This window comes from Procambarus clarkii, chromosome 26, assembly GCF_040958095.1.
Source record: "Procambarus clarkii isolate CNS0578487 chromosome 26, FALCON_Pclarkii_2.0, whole genome shotgun sequence".
Classification (NCBI taxonomy): domain Eukaryota; kingdom Metazoa; phylum Arthropoda; class Malacostraca; order Decapoda; family Cambaridae; genus Procambarus; species Procambarus clarkii.
The window spans coordinates 16,124,482-16,143,668 of record NC_091175.1 but is presented as its reverse complement, the minus strand read 5'-3'; the positions used below and the strand labels follow the sequence as shown (position 1 = coordinate 16,143,668).

Here is a 19,187-nt window from a genome sequence, read left to right as displayed (position 1 = left end):
TCGAAAAAAGAAAGAACTTTATACTTTGTTGCGTGAAAAAATCCAATGCACGAATTATATATTATTCGTTGTCTTGCTAAAGGAATCGGAATTCGTACGAAATAAAAAAATCTTTCATTCAAGAGACAACCAGTCACACAAATTATAACGTTCTGAGCACTTGCAAACGGAATCATGTATGCATTTTTTTTTAATTATCAGATAAGCGCAAAACCATTACGACTGTATAGCACATGGAAGGGATCAGGATAAGGATTTGGGATGGGACGGGAGGTAGGGATGGTGCCCAACCACTTGGACGGTCGGGGATTGAACGCCGACCTGCATGAAGCGAGACCATCGCTCTACCGTCCAATCAAAGTGGCAGGATTTCATGTATGCAAGAAAACCGAAAAGTCTTTCGGTCCCCTAAAGACATAACCACCCACGAAGTGTATCACATCATTTTGAGTTCTCTCAAGGAGTCAGGTCTGTTTGATGAGACGCTGACCGTCCTGCCATGAACTGCTGGCAATATGTCAAAAGTTTCTCTCCATAAAATATATTTATCAAATTCTGGTATTATATAAATATTACGTAATGATCATGTCGTCTCACAGACATAACAACATAGGATAACAACCCACAATTGTGCAAATGTGAAATTTATGTAAAGAATTACACAACGTCATTCGCACTCTGCTGAGTGCTTTGTCAAGGTCTGAGTGAGTGATTCAGACGAGACTTACATCTCAACAGAAGAAATGACAGAAGAAATGACAGGTGCAGACGAGGAAGCGGCCAAACAATATCGTCTGAAAATGACAGGAAGACAACTGTGCCTGTTGTCTTAGGAACTCTTGTGTCATTCACCACTAAGTGCCAACATTCACTTAGCCTCAACATTCACTTAGCCTCAACATTCACTTAGCCTCAACATTCACCAATTCCCAATACTCATTACACATCCAAGTCTCACCACTCATTATTCACCTAGTCTCACCACTTTCCAGTCCCAGCACTCACTATTCACCAAGTCCCAACACTCATATAATGAGTATAGTCCCATTACTCACCAAGGTCCATCATTCATCACTCACTTAGCCTCACCACTCACCAACCCCCACACAAGCGCCATCGGTATTGCTGTATGTACAACTGTGTTATAACGCTGCTGCTCTCATATTGTTTGTGGACATTGAAATTCCTTTTTAAGGACCGCATTCCTTCATTATGCCATTACATTTTATGGGAAAATAGAATTTAAGTCACTTCCAGGAACGCATCTCGTATGTCATAGACAACAGTATGTACATAATGTATATGTGTGTGTGTGTGTGTGTGTGTGTGTGTGTGTGTGTGTACTCACCTATTTGTGCTTGCGGGGGTTGAGCTCTGGCTCTTTGGTCCCGCCTCTCAACTGTCAGTCAACAGGTGTACAGGTTCCTGAGCCTATTGGGCTCTATCATATCTACACTTGAAACTGTGTATGGAGTCAGCCTCCACCACATCACTGCCTAATGCATTCCATTTGTCAACCACTCTGACACTAAAAAAGTTCTTTCTAATATCTCTGTGGCTCATTTTGGCACTCAATTTCCACCTGTGTCCCCCTAGTGCGTGTGCCCCTTGTGTTAAATAGCATGTCCTTATCTATCCTATCAATTCCCTTGGGAATCTTGTATATAGTAATCAAGTTCCCCCCTAACTCTTCTGTCTTCCAGCGACGTGAGATTTAATTCCAGTAGTCTCTCCTTGTAGCTCATACCTCTCAGCTCGGGTACTAGTCTGGTGGCAAACCTTTGAACCTTTTCAAGTTTATTCTTATGCTTGACTAGATATGAACGCCCATGCTGGAGCTGCATACTCCAGGATTGGTCTGACATATGTGATATACAAAGTTTTGAATGATTGTGTGTGTGTATTCACCTAGCTGTTCTTGCGGGGGTTGAGCTCTGCTCTTTCGGCCCGCCTCTCAACTGTCTGTAAATCAACTGTAACTAACTACTAACTATTGTTTTCCACACATACACACACACACAAGATATTAGAAAGAACTTTTTTAGTGTCAGAGTGGTTGACAAATGGAATGCATTAGGAAGTGATGTGGTGGATAGCTGACTCCATACACAGTTTCAAGTGTAGATATGATAGAGCCCAGTAGGCTCAGGAATCTGTATACCTGTTGATTGACGGTTGAGAGGCGGGACCAAAGAGCCAGATCTCAACCCCCGCAAACACAACTAGGTGAGTAACTAGGTGAGTACACACACACACACACACACACACATACACACACAAACACAAGCACACACACACACGCGCACACACACACACACGGCCGGGAGCCGGTGTGCCTTATGCCGGCCGGCCGAGCGGACAGCACGCTGTACACGTGATCCTATGGTCCCGGGTTCGATCCCGGGCGCCGGCGAGAAACGATGGGCAGAGTGTCTTTCACCCTATAGTCCTGTTACCTAGCAGTAAATGGGTACCTGGGAGATAGTCGGCTCTCACGGGCTGCTTCCTGGTGTGTGTGTGTGTGTGTGTGTGTGTGTGTGTGTGTGTGTGTGTGTGTGTGTGTGTGTGTGTGTGTGTGTGGTGTGGAAAAAAAGGTAGTAGTAGTAGAAACAGTTGAGAGGCGGGCCGAAAGAGCGGAGCTCAACCCCCGCAAGCACAACTAGGTGAATATACACACACATACACATACACCCAGGAAGCAGCTGTCTAACTCCCAGGTACCTATTTACTGCTAGGTAACAGATGCATCAGTGTGAAGGAAACTCTGCCCATTTGTTTTTCCGGCGGTGCCTGGGAATCGAACCCCGGTCCCTTAGTCCACGAGCGTAGAGTGCTGTCCATTCAGCCACCACCCACCCGATGTGTGTGTGTGTGTGTGTGTGTGTGTGTGTGTGTGTGTGTGTGTGTGTGTGTGCACTTTTACTTTGGCAGAATAAACCTGAATTTTCATATTTCAAATATTGTGATTTCTTAACAGGAAAGCATAAAGGCCCTCCCAGCTACTGTGCTCAACTCTTTAACAATATTTTGTATAGATGTTCTGTATAGATGTATAGATATTCCAAGATGTCGAGGAATATTGGTGAATATACCGATGTTTTACACTAAACTCAGTATTCCGCATCGATTAATCCCGGGTAGAAAATACACGAGTCTCGTAATATTCACCCTGCGTAAATATAATTTTTTATGTTCCTAGCCAGTCTGAAAGATTTTGGTAACTACATTTTTCAGGTAACTTTACTACAATGTAATTTTCTTGTGCGTGCAAATCGTTGAAAAAAAAGATAAAAGTTTTCAACATCATTTTTTGCTTTTTTTGTTTTAAGATATTGCTTATGTTGTATCTAACTACAACACAAATGCGGAATAAGTTTCAAAGTTGCAATGCAACAAAACATATGTAATACATTTCCAAGAATGTAGTACAACACAATTGATAAGGACACTTTCAATATTTGCAATGTTACAAAATTTAAAAATACATTTCAAAGTTTGCACCAATAAAATAAAGATATTTAAAACGCAGCAAATCTTAGCTATTCTATTATGAGCCTTTACCAAGACCAGTCAGATGTTTAAAAGTGTGTGGCTTGAAAGCTAAGGAAGATAAATAAAATATCGAATTACGTGAAATAAAACTGCGGAAGCAGATATAAGTAAGCAAAAAAATAATTGAAGCGAAGATGAATGATAGGAAGAGGCTGAGGTGGAAGAGTGAATCTACTTCAATCTTGGATCAGGATTTTTCCGCTATATAAGTGTCTACGAAACCTATACATCATTTCTTGATCACGGCGGCTTAGTCTCAATTTATTAAACAGTTCACGAGTTTGGAAACTTCACAACCCAAGGTAATTTTTATTATAAACACCTCGTAGCGCTTCAGAGCTCATAAACTGTTTGATAAATGTAAACTTGACAGTGAATGAAGAAAGATGTACAGGTTTCGTAAGTGGACACGTAAATGCTTGATGAATTCTGACCCTGTTCTTCTGCGGGCTAATGACTACTAATGACGAAAATATGCAGAAATATTTTTTGTGGGGAGTTTTTATTTCCTTTTTTCTTTTGGTTCGTTAGGAATATTTAATGAGATAATGTCGTGTTACAAATTTGTTTAAATAGTCAGTACGGAATTATATTTGTACTTAATTCTGCACTTAAATAAATAAATAAATAAATAAATAAATAAATATATATATATATATATATATATATATATATATATATATATATATATATATATATATATAATATATATATATATATATATATATAATGTGACATTTGCCTTACGTCGCTGGAAGACAGAAGAGTTAGGGGGGACATGATCACCACGTACAAGATTCTCAGAGGAATGAACAGGGTAGATAAAAACAGGCTATTTACACAAGAGACACACGCACTAGGGGACACAGGTGGAAATTGAGTGCCAAAATGAGCCACGGAGATATTAGAAAGAATTTTTTTAGTGTCAGAGTGGTTGACAAATGGAATGCATTAAGCAGTGATGTGGTGGATCTGACTCCATACACAGTTTCAAGTAGATATGATAGAGCCCAATAGGCTCAGAAACCTGTACACCAGTTGGTTAACAGTTGAGAGGCGGGACCAAAGAGCCAGAGCTCAACCCCCGCAAGCACAAATAGGCGAGTACAGGTACAGTGTACTCTGAAAGTGTCAGTGTCAGGAGATGTAACATGCGAGGTACACTGCAGGTTCGGAAATTATTATTTTAAACATAGTTGTGATTTGGGAGATTTGCCGTGAAGAATGATTGATAAATTCCGTGACACAGTGTCTTCAGATCGACCTTCTGCCTGGAAGATATTATCGAGGTGCGGTTAATCGATGATTTTTTTTCCTAGTACGTTCAGCTAAATATGCGAATAATGCCAGATGCATGAAGATATTATATGAATACGTTTCACAGGATGGAGGAGGTGGTTTTTAATATTCAGCACCTTATAGGAATGCATTTTTATTTGACATAGTGTAGTTAAGAAATACTCAGAACCTCGAAATTGTTAATATACAGATATGGTCAAAATATATTATTAAGAGTTGATACGTAAAATTGGTTTGCTGATCTGTTCAACTGGAGAAAAGCTCGACTGAAGCAAACTAATGCTGTCTTCATATATATAAACGAACAGGATTCGACCGAGCTTCTACAGATCGTTATTTTGCACTAGCTGAACAGGTCCCGTTATGCATGCGCCCTTATCAAGTCATACTGCTGTAAAGTATTGACTAGAGAATACTAGATCAAGCACGGAATGACTTCGGGATTATTGATTGATGAAGATTAAGCAACCCAAGAGGTGGCAGGGTATGAATAGCCTGTAAAGGACTATTCTCGGGAAAGATCATTTCACTATGGCGCACTCAGACCCTGAGGTGTAGCGGATAACACTCTCGCCTTGCAAGCCTCGAAATGGGCCCAGGATCAAACCTTAGACAGGGTGGATGACTGGTAATATATCCCTGACTTTTCGCTGTTTATTAAGCAATAATTGGAGTCCTGGTTATAAACCTAATTTATCGAACTGTATTCCAGTGGAAACTAGTTGGGTAAACCTAAAGATGAGCTGTGGGAATGGAGATGTCTAAACTTGCTGTGAAGTCTTGTGGCATCTACTCCTGTAGCCCGTCATGTGTGAAAAAATTCACTGTTCAACAATGCTCTTACCCCAGTCGCCACCAGATGTCAGGACCAAAATGTCAACATTGTACCATGACTCCCTCCCCTGCATTATTTTTCTTCTGACTACTCCGGAATGCACTTCAGACTGGCGGAGACCAAACCATGTTTTATCTAGCTGATTTTTGTGTTGTGGCCACGGGCTTTGCCACTTCTTGCATTACAGCCCATTCCATTGGAGCTTAGTTCCGTGTACTAGAAGAAAGTACACCTAAATTGTGACCAGGTCAAGCCTCGAAATATTGACCAGAATGAACCGAATACCTAACCTTCCTTAATTCTAATTTGATACAAATATGTAATATATTGTATGTTTTTTATTATACAGTTCGAAAGAATTTATGAATGTATAACATGTGCAAATATAGCATGAGGATTGGCTTGGGATATATGTAGCTCGGATATGCATAGCCAGAGGATAGGTTGGGGACGGCGTAGCATGAATGAGCATAGCCTGATTATGAGTTGAACTCCACATAAGGTAGTTTTGCAGGGTCGGGTATGATTTGCGACTCCGCTTAAACCCTAGTCTCGCTTGCCAGCGGGTTCACTACAGGCTGAAAAATATGTTCTTCTCCTGTGTATGTGAACTTGAGTCTCAGTTTTTGGATCATGAATACTGTATCTCGCGTATCGGTTCCGGGTGCCTCGGGTGCTCCTGTGGTGGCCGAGATATAGTTGCTATCCTCTCTTTGTCTTACTCTTGTTTGTGTTGCTGAGCCTGAACGGCTTCTGTCTTTCAGATACTTGGGAAAGCGATTCTTCGCTTCCTGTATCTTAGAAGGTTTTTTTGATGAGATCCGAGTCCCCGCCAGGAGGTTTTGTTTGTGAGGTTCGAGTCCCCGCCTGAGAAAACTATTCCTCCAATTCTGGGTTGAAGAAAGTCATCCTTTCCTCAGCTGCTGTGGAGGCGCATATAGAGTGGGGTCCTTCTCTCAGCAGCATCGTAGTTGGGGTTTTGTTCTGTCGCCGGACACAACTCTGGCCGGGATCATCAAGCATCCACCGCGACCATTTACGAAGCCTGTGCGTCTTTACATGATCATGGGGACTTAATCTGTATTTGTTAAGTCTATGCACTCTTAATTTTGAACATAGAGTTTTCTACTATTGTTGCGGCGCGCGAACTAGTATTACCTCTCATCATTAAAACTCATAAAACGCAACAACCTTGTACGGTACTCATGAAGCATTTAGGCAACCATTTACGAAACTGTACATCTTTGCTCAGTCATAGAAGCTTTGCGTTTATTTAACAGTTTTAAAGCTCCACAGGTACAACGAGTTTGTTTGAAACGAGAATAATCTTATGTTGTGTAGTTTTTGAGCCCTTAAACTGCAGACAGTGATCGTGTCCTGACCATGGTTGTTGACTCCAGGGTGATGGACAGTGACGATATTTCTCTTTGGTTAAAGAATTTACTGTGCTACTACCATGATTTAAAACTAGAATCATGGTCGTATTACTTCCATGATGTAAAACTAGACCAGTTATTGTTACTTTCCTGAGCTGACTGATTTACTTATATATTTCAAGCCACATATAATAGCTTCCCTCTGATGTTGTATTCAATATTACAAACTACGTCAGTTCTAAGGTTGGTAAGTCACAATACTTCTCTGCAGTGGGAGTAAAACCTACGGTTATTATATTTTTATAACAGATTATATTTTCTGTTATAAAGATTATATTTTCATAACAGCGAGTATACGGTGTGTATACATCGAGTAGCAGTGTGTATGTATTCCTTGTTAACTGCTAACCTTTAAGCAACTTATGCACTGCTTGTTAAAGAGGAGATATATGTGGGATTCTGTAATTTCTGTATTTTGTAAAGCATTTCAAACACGCACTCTCCCTAATGAACGTAAAGCCTCTTATTTAGTCACAAAAGACTTGTATTAAACTGTTTCGCGTTCATTAAATTTTTAGAATAATCCTTGTGGTAATTGAAAATGGGTTTTGGTATTATGCTTATTTCTAAATTCTCTATCCCACTTTTGTAATGTGAAATGTGGAAATATTTCCCACTGCTCTAATGGTAAAATTGACTTTAATTTTCCAATATATATTACCTATCAAATTGTAAGCTTAATCTTACCCACTTTAAGCCAAAATGTAACGTTTGATTTAGACTGGTACACCTGTTTTGTTCAGTCATTATTTTAACGATTTGGGTAAGATGTCATTGGAATAGTTTCTTATTCTGAGAGTGACAACTGTAATGATTTTAATATCATTGATAAATGTAGCAATGATATTGCTACATTTAGATTTAGTTCTAAATCTAATTCTTGGGTACACAGTTTATAATTATAGATATTTCATGTTATGTTATTATGATGACTTAAGTAATTTTGAGTAAATTTGTGTAATAATCCCAAATATAAATGTATAAAACGAAAATTATGAATAATGTATTTCACCCCAATTCTGTTTCCTTAGTTTATTCAGAGTTCAATTTAAAGCTGTTTTGCTTTTCTCTACGAAAACTTTTAGAGGGATTCAATGACCTTTAGTTTTTTTTTCATGAAGTAAATGTGGCAGAAGTGGATTCAAAGTTTGAGCAATGTAATTTGATTTCAGTTTCTAAATATCTCTACGGGAACTTTTTTACTTTCTTTCTCTTTTATTGTTTGTAGATTATATGTTATATTAAGTGCTTCGCTTTTTATTAGCTTGATAGCTCTTGTTCTAAGTTGTTGGTCAACTATGTCACTATTTTAAAAGTTAACAAGAATTTTTTGTATTTACTTCCAAATTGTTTTTTATGTGTTTTGTCTAATAGTTTTGATGTTATTTCCTGCATTAAACTTCTTTTTACCATAGAACAATCATCATCCATTGTTTGTATATTTAATTAGTTTGTTATATATCCGTCAAATTGTATTCTCGTCATTCTAAATATATGATATCTGTTTTGGCAGTTATCTCTCAACGCTAATTGTAAACTATGGGTTTTTAACCAGTTGTACACCTGTTCATTTCAGCCACAAATGTGATGATTTCTATAAAATACTTAAGATGTGAGTTCTAAATTTAAATCTTTGCTGCTAAGTTACTTTCTTCTTCCCTTTTAGTGATATTGCGGTGAACCAAATTGTTGATGGAGGTGTCAATTATGCTATCATGTCTGTCATGTGCTATCCTGACTTTCAACTGTGATGAAGAAAAATAATTTTATATGTGATGCAGTACAGTGTTCGTAATAAAATTATCACGTTATCATAATAATTTATGTTATGTAATCGTAATGTGTGTTTCAAGACTGTGGCAGTGTCTCGGTGGTTTTGCCACTTCTGCAATAATGCTGTAGACAGGATGAGTGAGCTATAATTAGACTTTTGTTGATTAGAAACAAAACATATTATCCTCCTGATATAATTGCAACATGTGCGGTCGTTCAAATACAGGAAAGAGTCATCATATCCTCCTTACCAACCTAGAAAGTTTAATGTTATTGCGTGTATCGTTTTGTTTTTGCTTCAGGAATGACTAGCGCATGGGCCTAAAAAAAAAATATTAGAATGTATGTTGTAGAAGATTCACCGGAAGCCCACCAGTGTGAAATCACATTTTTCGATCGTAACAAAAGTATATACACATATGTATTAAAAACATTAATTTTTTTGTACAATATAATACAAACTAAGCAAAAATAAAAATATATACATATGTTTTAAAAACATTAACTATTTACAAATAATACAAATTAAATAAGAAAAAATTGAATGTTCGTGCTGAACTTACTTTAAAAATGTTATCACTAAAACTACCACAAAAGATTATTGGAAAATAGAGAGTAAAAAAAACTGAGTTTTGCAATGGATGAGATATTTGTTTGAAAAATGCGAACTTCATAAGAGAGAAACTGTTATCGCGAAGTCAAAAGCGAGTTACCTCAAATTTATGTAAATGATTTGCCAAAGAGTGAGAGAGAGTATGAATCTGTTTGCATACGATGTAAACCTTTTGTGTAGTAAAAGAAAAAACTAAAGAAAACCTTTCAAGCTGATTTTTAAATCTAAGAAGAAATCCGAAACCTTATCATAGACTTTAAAACCTTACACAACTGTTTTGAGGCCATACAAAAAGATTTGATAAATTAAGAAAACTGTCAGAAAATGAAATTATATAGAAAATTATAAAATAATGAGAATTAAAAGGATTATCAATCACCCCTTAAGCACATTTATATTGAAGTTATAGAAAACAACATTCGTCACACCTAAACTAGAATATGCAGCGAAAATATAATTTATCCAACTAAATTCTCGTAATAAAAATAACAATTAACAAGGAATAGCAATAAAATGCATTAAAAATTGGTAGCATTAGACAAACTGCAATGAAAAAGCAAGCTTCAAGAGCTATGACTCGATCCAAGACGCACAAATAGGCGAGAACACACACACACACACGTACGGGCGTTGTAGGCATCTTGGTGTTAGCATCGTGGTGTGTAATCACCGAGATGTGCTTGCGGGGGTTGAGCTCTGCTCTTTCGGCCCGCCTCTTAACTGTCAATCAATTAACTGTTACTAACTACTAACTTTTTTTCACATACACACACACCCAGGAAGCAGCCCGTAATAGCTGTCTAACTACCAGGTACCTGTTTACTGCTAGGTGAACAGATGCATCAGGGTGAAAGAAACTGCCCATCTGTTTCCGTCGGCGCCGGGAATCGAACTCCCGGTCCACAGGACTACGTATCCAGCGTGCTGTCCTCTCAGCCACTAGCGTGTGTTTGTGTGTGTGTGTTTGTACGCGTGCATGTGTGTGTGTATTTACTATTTGTATTTGCCGAATCGAGCTATTAGCTTTTGGACCCCGCCTTTATAGCCAGTTTATTTTTCCTCTGTTATGTTAACAAAATATACATATATATTTCTCTCTAACACACACACATGCCCCAGGAAGCAGCCCGCAGCAGCGGTCTAACTCGCAGGTATCTATTTACTGTTAAGAGAACAAGGGCATCATGGTGAAACAAGCTCTGCCCATTTGTTTCTGCCTCGGGGATCGAGCCCAGGCCCTTAGACTACGACCCCAGAGCGCTGTCCACTGAGCTCGCATGGCTCCCCAATCCCCCACCCCTGTGTGTGTGTGTAATTACCTAAGTGTAATTACCTAAGTGTAGTTACAGGATGAGAGCTACGCTCGTGGTGTCCCGTCTTCCCAGCACTCTTTGTCATATAACGCTTTGAAAATGTGTTTGAAATGTGTGTGTGTGTGTGTGTGTGTGTGTGTGTGTGTGTGTGTGTGTGTGTGTGTGTGTGTGTGTGTGTGTGAGTGTGTGTGTGTGAGTGTGTGTATTAGACAACCGTCGGTGGGATCCAAGAGCTAACAGTTCAATCCTGCAGGCACAACTAGTAAATACAAATAATAAATACACACACACACACACACACACACACACACACACACACACACACACACACACACACACACACACACACACACACACACACACACACGGAAGCTGAGAATCACAATGGTGTACATGTAACACTAAAAAATTGGAACAATGCAGAACAATGTTCCCTCGTTCGATTCACACACATTGAAAAGCATATACAAACATTACAAATTTATTATTTGTCACTCAGACACAAGTCGATGATTTCAAACAAGAGTTTAATGACAATTTACACAACTTTATACTATTACACTCAAACTAGCAATCCAAAGGTATAAACTAGCAATTCTGATTAAACTAAATTAATATAAGACATGTATACACCAAGAAGTGTACGTCGCTTCTAGGTTTATATACACTGAGTTTACTTTATTTCAGCGCCAGCATTTATCAAGCATCTGCTTAACCACTTACGAAACCTTTGCATCTTACCTCAATCATAGCAGTTTAATTTGTATTTACTAAACAGTTTACGAGAGTCGAAACGTCGTAACCCGAGGTTACGAAGTTATTATTATTATAAACAACCTCGTGGCGCTTCAGTGCTCATAAACTTTTTAATACATGTAAGAAGCCTCCATGATTGAAGAAAGATGTACAGGTTTCGTAAGTGGACACACAAATGCTTGCTAAATCATAGTCCACAAATTTGTCAAACTACCCTATTCCCACTATGTGCACTGTCTTATAGAAAGACATTTTGACACACAAAAAAGTGGCATAATAATTTAACTAAAATCGCAAATCTAATTGGAAAAACTTAGGAAAATAGTATTAATAATCAACAAATTTGATGTCTGTTTGTGAATCAAAACGCCTCAACCACTTTCGTACAAAATTAATTCATTAAGCATGGAGCTGAACACAAACAGCACTACCCACACATGTGAAATGAGTTGAAAATGACGACGTGTTCATAAGAATCCATCTTGAACCCTTATTAAGCCCAGGACAGACTGAAACGTAGTCATTTTCATTTTATATGTATTGGTTGGTTATTTAAATCCTTGTTACACACAAAAAAATCGTATTTATAAGGAGTCAAATTGCTAACATCGCAGTAACTCCACAAGTCTGTTGCTGAAAGTGAAATTAAAGTGTGTTCTTAGATTAGTTTTTTGTCCGGTTGGTCAGTTGGGTGGGTGTGGATGACAGGAGCGGTTTACCAAGCTTTTCATCAGTCACGGTGGCAATATTGACATATTCAAGACCATTATGCACGTCTAAGTATATCTGGGCGCTGGTTCGTGCTTGAAGTGGCGACTTGCTGCGTTTGAACGGTATATCTTACGTTTGTTTACGTTAGGTGAAGTTGGTTTACCTTAACATGGGTTGAGATAAGTTAGGTTGGGTTATCTTATGGCAAATTAGGTAAGGAGTGGCTAGTTTTGGTTAAGTTAGTTTAGTCAGGTTAGGTTAGTCAGGTTAGGTTGATCTGGTTAAATTAGGTTAAGCTGGTTAGGGTAGAGACGTCTGTCATTATTTGCTTCTAGTTTTACCTTAAAACAGAAAGTGGATATTATTAGTCGTGTCATCTTCCGAAGTCTCTATAGAACAAAATGAGCTTCCGGGTGAGTCGACTCTGACCCCCAATCAGGTGTTTAGTTTTCTTTCGTAGAGTAATACCACTTAAAAACAAGTGCAGTCCATCTTGGAACGATCGGTAATCACCCTCTTTATGGTGTTTTAGCCGCATCTTCCTTAATATGTGTTACTAGAAAGTCATTTACATATCCAAACGTAATTATAGCCACTGTTGATGCGGGGTTCGCCCCTATCACTTCAAACTAGGCGCGCTAGTTAGGCTAATTAAGTAGCACATAGCCCGAGTCAGACACATAAGTGCCTGGGGGTAATGAGCCTTTGGTATTGTGATTTGGGTAGTTATGCGAAAATTTGTAATTAATTGGGCACGTCTATTTTTGTGCAGCAAACGTTTCGTAGCAGCTCATATAATATTCTGGGATTATTCTTATATTCTTTTTAATTAAAAAAAATAGTATTTTGTATTTTTTTAAATTGCCTTTCAGCAATGAATATTATCATTATGTACTGATTGTTTCAATAATTTTTCCTTAAATTTTTGAGCGTATATTTTTGTTGGAGTGATATACATAATACAATCTCATACAACCTTACTGCAGTGAGCCATAGTCTTTTCCTTTTTCTTAGTGAAATTTAAGAAAAGCTTGAAAATGTTTCGTATTTTCCATAATACTGATTCGGTTTTAGTGTAATATTAAATTCTCTTTCGAAGCTTTGCTAAGCTGAAAACCCCCAATGGTCAGTGGGCTTCTGGATGTTCCACACTAGTTAAATTATGTTTGGTGTTAGGCTTCAGGCCTATGAAGCGCGAGAGCTTTGGATTAGTGCTGGGCTTAAGGCCCATCAATAGCGGGAGGTGTGGTTTGGTGTTGGGATTAAGGCCTTTATACCGCATTGGGTCATCACCACAGTGTCATACTGACGTTTTAAAATACGAATATGGTTCAACCCTAAAGTGAACTAGTTCAACTTTAAAGTGAATATAAATCATCCTTAAAGTGAATCTAGTTCAACTCTAAAGTGAATATAGTTCAACCCTAAAGTAATCGCTTAATGTTTAAACACAGAAACGAAATGCTCCTCTCATTGAGCCCTAGAGATTTATACTGTGTACTTAGCTTACCAATGTGTCTTCCGCTGTTCATGTATCATTTGTTTGTATACATCTATAAATAAAATAAGTTGTATATACAGTCGTTCGAGATTGGTTTGTTCGCGTTCCAGCAGTCGCCTGCAGTGCGGAGTGCCTACATGCCCATGTAGGCACTCATTAAGACACCGAACCCACACACATCTTAAGGCACCCAACCCACACATCTTAAGACATCCAACCCACACACATCTTAACACACCCAACCCACACATCTTAAGACATCCAACCCAAACACATCTTAAGGCACCCAACCCACACATCTTAAGACATCCAACCCACACACATCTTAACACACCCAACCCACACATCTTAAGACATCCAACCCAAACACATCTTAAGGCACCCAACCCACACATCTTAAGACATCCAACCCACACACATCTTAACACACCCAACCCACACATCTTAAGACATCCAACCCAAACACATCTTAAGGCACCCAACCCACACATCTTAAGACATCCAACCCAAACACATCTTAAGGCACCCAACCCACACATCTTAAGACATCCAACCCAAACACATCTTAAGGCACCCAACCCACACATCTTAAGACATCCAACCCACACACATCTTAAGGCACCCAACCCACACATCTTAAGACATTTAACCCGCACATCTTAGGTACCCAACCCACACATCTGAGAATCAAGGAATGGACAATTCGTTCCGTCCTGGACCATTATCAAGTCCCAGGAACCTATTTACAGGACTTGATAATGGTCCAAGATGGAACGAAACGTTGTTGTTTCTTTTAATTTAAAATGTGTAGGTTCAGGTGTGTGGGTTGAGTGTTCAGTATTATTTAGTCTTCACAGCGTGAATTCTTTTCAGTTTCAAAGCAAATCAGCAATTTAACGTTGAATTTGAAGTGGGTTCTGCCTAACCAGAAGCGTACGAAAATAGACAACTCAACTCATATCCTAGATTTGCCACTCCGTAGAAAATACAACTATTTTAACTAATCAGAAAGGTACGAACCGAAGGAACCCACCTAACCTTTCGAGGTCAAGACATGGAAAATGTCAGAATTGCGTTGCTTCATTTTTTACTAGCACGTCACATTTTTAACGGATTGGTCGACTTCCTAATATATACGACGTATTAGGCTTGAGTATTGACACTGACACTGACACAAAAGCTGTTCTGTCAATGTGTCAAAATCGTCAAAATATAGGCATAAATATAACATTTTTTAATTAAAATAAAAAAAAACACAACAGGGAAACGGAAATTATATAGTGAAAATTTTGTTTTTCTTTGTCGGAGAGAGATTTTTTTAGGCTTATCGAGGGCCCCCGGCCCCTTTAGGCCAATGACTGTACTTCCTCTAGGATGCAACCCAGAACAGTTAGCTAGCTCCAAGGACCTATTTACTGCTAAGTGTACAGAGGCATCAGATGTATGGGTTCCCTTAAGGATGCAACCCTCAATAGTTGCCTGACTCACAGGTACCTAATTACTGCTAGGGAACAGATGCACCAGGTGTAAGGATGTAAAATCCAGCTTATCAACCATCACGGGCAGGTAAGCCTTTGGTAAAGCTGTACTATACGCAATGTAAACTGGGAAGCTTACATCCCCTGTATTCAATATACAGGTCGAATACCATTACAGGTATTCGACCTGTAATGATACTCATTCCATATATAAGCTTAGATACAGCTGTAAGCTTCTGGGTCCCCCCACTCAAAGCTGTTGTAACAATCAATATGCCTGTCCTCAAGTGCGACACTTACTGAAGCAGAACAGTGTGTTCTGAAGATTTATGTCGTCAGTGTTTCAGAATCTGAACGAAATGAATAATTTCTTCATCTTTAAAGTGTGCTTCTTAATAACCGCTAACATTAATATGTATATATAAATCAGCGTTAAAAATCAGCGGCGGACGTATATATAAATCAGCGTCGAACTCAAAGTTTTACCACTAATGTAAACGGTTTTTATCACAGGATGAAAACCAAAGTAAAGTAACCTGCTTTTTTATGTGTATTTTTGTTGTAAAGTATATGTTCATTACTACCCACGAAGGGCACAGATTACACACTTGTAAAGTCTATGTTTATTCCTACCCACAATGGGCTTGGATTGTTAAATCATAAAGTCTGTTTTTATCCCTATCCACAAAAGCATAGGTTACATTCACATGATCCATATATCATACAAAAGTTCAGAAAGTCAGCAAAAGTTGCACCTGTTTTCTACTATAAAAGTCTACCTCTGTCACTGTTAAAGTTGACAATATGTTATAGCTCCCATTTCCAACTTCCTCCCTCGAGGAATCTTGAGGAATAACTCAAATCTTCTTCTCCCATGTTTAAGTCTCTCTATTGTCTCTGGCAAAGGACTTAGTCGTGAGTTTAACAAGAAGCAATGTCTAAAGTTTTCTCTCTCGAGAGAGAGTTAGGTAAACCTGAAGATAATGCTGTGGGTTATTCAGGGGTTCGGATACAGTGTTCAACGCTCTGAGGTTCGGATGCGAGGTTCAACGTTCTGAGCTTCGGATAAGATTGTCAGCGCTCTAAGGTTCTAAGGAACCTCTATACCAGGTTCAAAGTTCTGAGCATCCGATACGAGATTCAACTCTCTTGAGCGTCGAACTCAAAGTTTTGCTGCGATGAAATCTATGGTGTAATGATTGATATTACGAAATATTAAATATTATGGCGATTTCAAGTTTAAAGTCACATGCAAAGTTTATTTAGAAGATAACTTTTTTTTACTGAAACATCATTTGATTAATAATGCGGTTAAAAATGTGAACAAATGTGAACTACCTGTTTAAACTTTCCCAATTCCCAGAATTGAATTGGTCGATCGCTCGATCAATTACGAGCGAGTAGTTACACTCCTCCAAGAATTTGACAAATATTTGTTATCGTTACGATCGCTACTCCATAAACAAAAAATCAATGTGAAGCAATAAAGTGCAACAGATGTGTTTTACCAAATTGACGCAACAAATTTCATATGTATTTTTTAGTATTACTCACAGAAAGACAGAAGATAATTATTTGTTTCCTGTCAGCACAGTCTAGTTTGAGAGAACTTGACGGTGTCTCTCAGTACGAGCCAGTACACTAGGCACGCACTTTATGGGAGCGAAGTGCCCACAAACACAGTACACATCGTTAAGGTCGTACACACGTGTTAGTGAGGTCCACATATCGTTAGAGTGGCCTACATATTGTCAGCGAGCTTTGTTAGCGAGCTCCATACCTTGTTAGTGAGCTTCAGACCTTTCTAGCGAACTCCACACCTTGCTAGCGAGCTCCACACCTTGTTAGTGAGCTCCGCACCTTGCTAGCGAGCTCCACAACCTTGCTAGCGAGCTCCACACCTTGTTAGTGAGCTCCACACCTTGTTAGTGAACTCCACACCTTGTTAGCGAGTTCCACAACCTTGCTAGAGAGCTCCACACCTTGTTAGCGAGCTCCACACCTTGCTAGCGAGTTCCACAACTTTGCTAGAGAGCTCCACACCTTGTTAGCGAGCTCCACACCTTGCTAGCGAGCTCCACGCCTTGCTAGCGAACTCCACACCTTGCTGGAGAGCTCCACACCTTGTTAGTGAGCTCCACACCTTGCTAGCGAACTCCACACCTTGCTAGCGAGCTCCACACCTTGTTAGCGAGCTCCACACCTTGCTAGCGAGCTCCACACCTTGCTAGCGAACTCCACACCTTGCTAGCGAACTCCACACCTTGTTAGCGAGCTCCACACCTTGTTAGCGAGCTCCACACCTTGCTAGCGAGCTCCACACCTTGTTAGCGAGGTCCACAACTGCCTTCGTGTATTTGTTCTCACTCTCAAGTTAAGACAATGTCTCGTTTTTCCTGCTCAGCCTATTTATAGGTATATGAAACATATTCACTTCAAAAGCGCGTCATGTATTGAAATATTGCTCCTGATTCACGATTTGTCTACATGAAGCTTTAGTTTACTTCACTAGTTATAGTTTGTTTACAGGATGAAGCAAATGACGAAAACAAACGAATCACATCTTCATTTGGATAATGAAAATATAACTAAATTATTAATATCGTGCTAAACACATTATTGGCTATTGTTCATAAGAAAAGTATTGAGTTCACTCGTCAATGTTGATTAGTAAGTCAACATTTATAATTCAATAAATTAATATTTAACGCACCTTATTAACCTATACTAATTTCAACATTTCCATTGACTAATAATAAATCACAGTTTTCTCTCATTCACAATAAGTTACTTTCAGAAGTATCATTGATAATTGGCTTTGTTCATCACAGGCAACACATTATAAGTTTTATCTCTGTGAACGAACGCGGTAGGGGATAACCGCGTAGTTGAACCCGAGTGTAGGGGCGATGTTGCTAGCAACACTATCCTGTCTCCGCTTGCAACACCTCTGACCGGGTGAGGCCTCACACTGACAACCTGAGGCACCCAACCTGGCCTTCCCACGCTCCCTCCTGCCCTCCCTCCCTCCCTCCCTCTCTCTAACCCCGCCCTCTCCTACTGCTCCATCACCTTACACTCCCTCCACCACAACTCGCCATCTATATGCATTCCTCACAGCTTTCCTGTGACATGTTTTAACTCGAATCTCCATCTCGATTTTGCGTTTTATAAGCTCTCAAGCAGAGGAAAGAGCAGTGTGCGGAATAAAGTGACGGTTGGCAACTGGTGTGGATAAGACCTGAGGTAGATGGCTGCGCGCGCTGGCTTGCCAGACCAGAGTTGTATTCCACACAGCTTCAGTTGATGGGCAGACTCTCTTACCAACAGGAAATATTTCCAAGTTTCACGTATCTTCTGCAAAACTTACGATGCATAATTTGCTTCAATACAGAAATACCCTTTTTTTTTCCTTTCTTTCGGCATGCTCCTTTTTTTCTGGGATTCGGGAGTATTGAATTTCATTGGGTGATCATCCTATATAGGATGATATATAGGCCTATGCTTTTGTTTTTTTTTCATTGTGCAAATAGGCATTCATTTTACTATCACAGACTAATTGATATGTATAATGTATATATTAATATAGAACAACAATCCTTGCACGAATCTTTGTGTGTTTCATTTTTCCCTCACTTAAGAAGGAAGTTAAAAAATTAATTAAGAATTTAGAAGCAGACGATGAGTCACAATAACGAGGCTGAAGATAAGATAACCAGACCACACACCAGAAGATGAGGAGACGACGACTTTTCGGTCCGTCCTGGATCATTACCAAGTTGATTGTGAATATAAGGTATATTCTAGGGTATAAGGTATATTCTAGGGTATAAGGTATATTCTAATTAAGTATATACCTTAATTATGTATATTCTCACCCAGCAAATGTTGGCAGGTGAAGTCCAGATATTTTCGTATTA

The 19,187-nt window shown here is 39.0% G+C and overlaps 1 protein-coding gene across 1 annotated transcript in view; it reads right to left on the bottom strand.

Annotated features, from left to right (window-relative positions):
* Window positions 1–18,234, bottom strand: part of LOC123756821 (limbic system-associated membrane protein) — a 241,354-nt gene extending 223,120 nt beyond the window's left edge. Inside the window, exon 1 of the mRNA XM_045740190.2 lies at window positions 17,981–18,234. The gene's annotated coding sequence lies outside the window, so the exon portion shown is untranslated. The remainder of the gene's footprint in view (window positions 1–17,980) is intronic.
* Window positions 18,235–19,187: the final 953 nt, after the last annotated feature.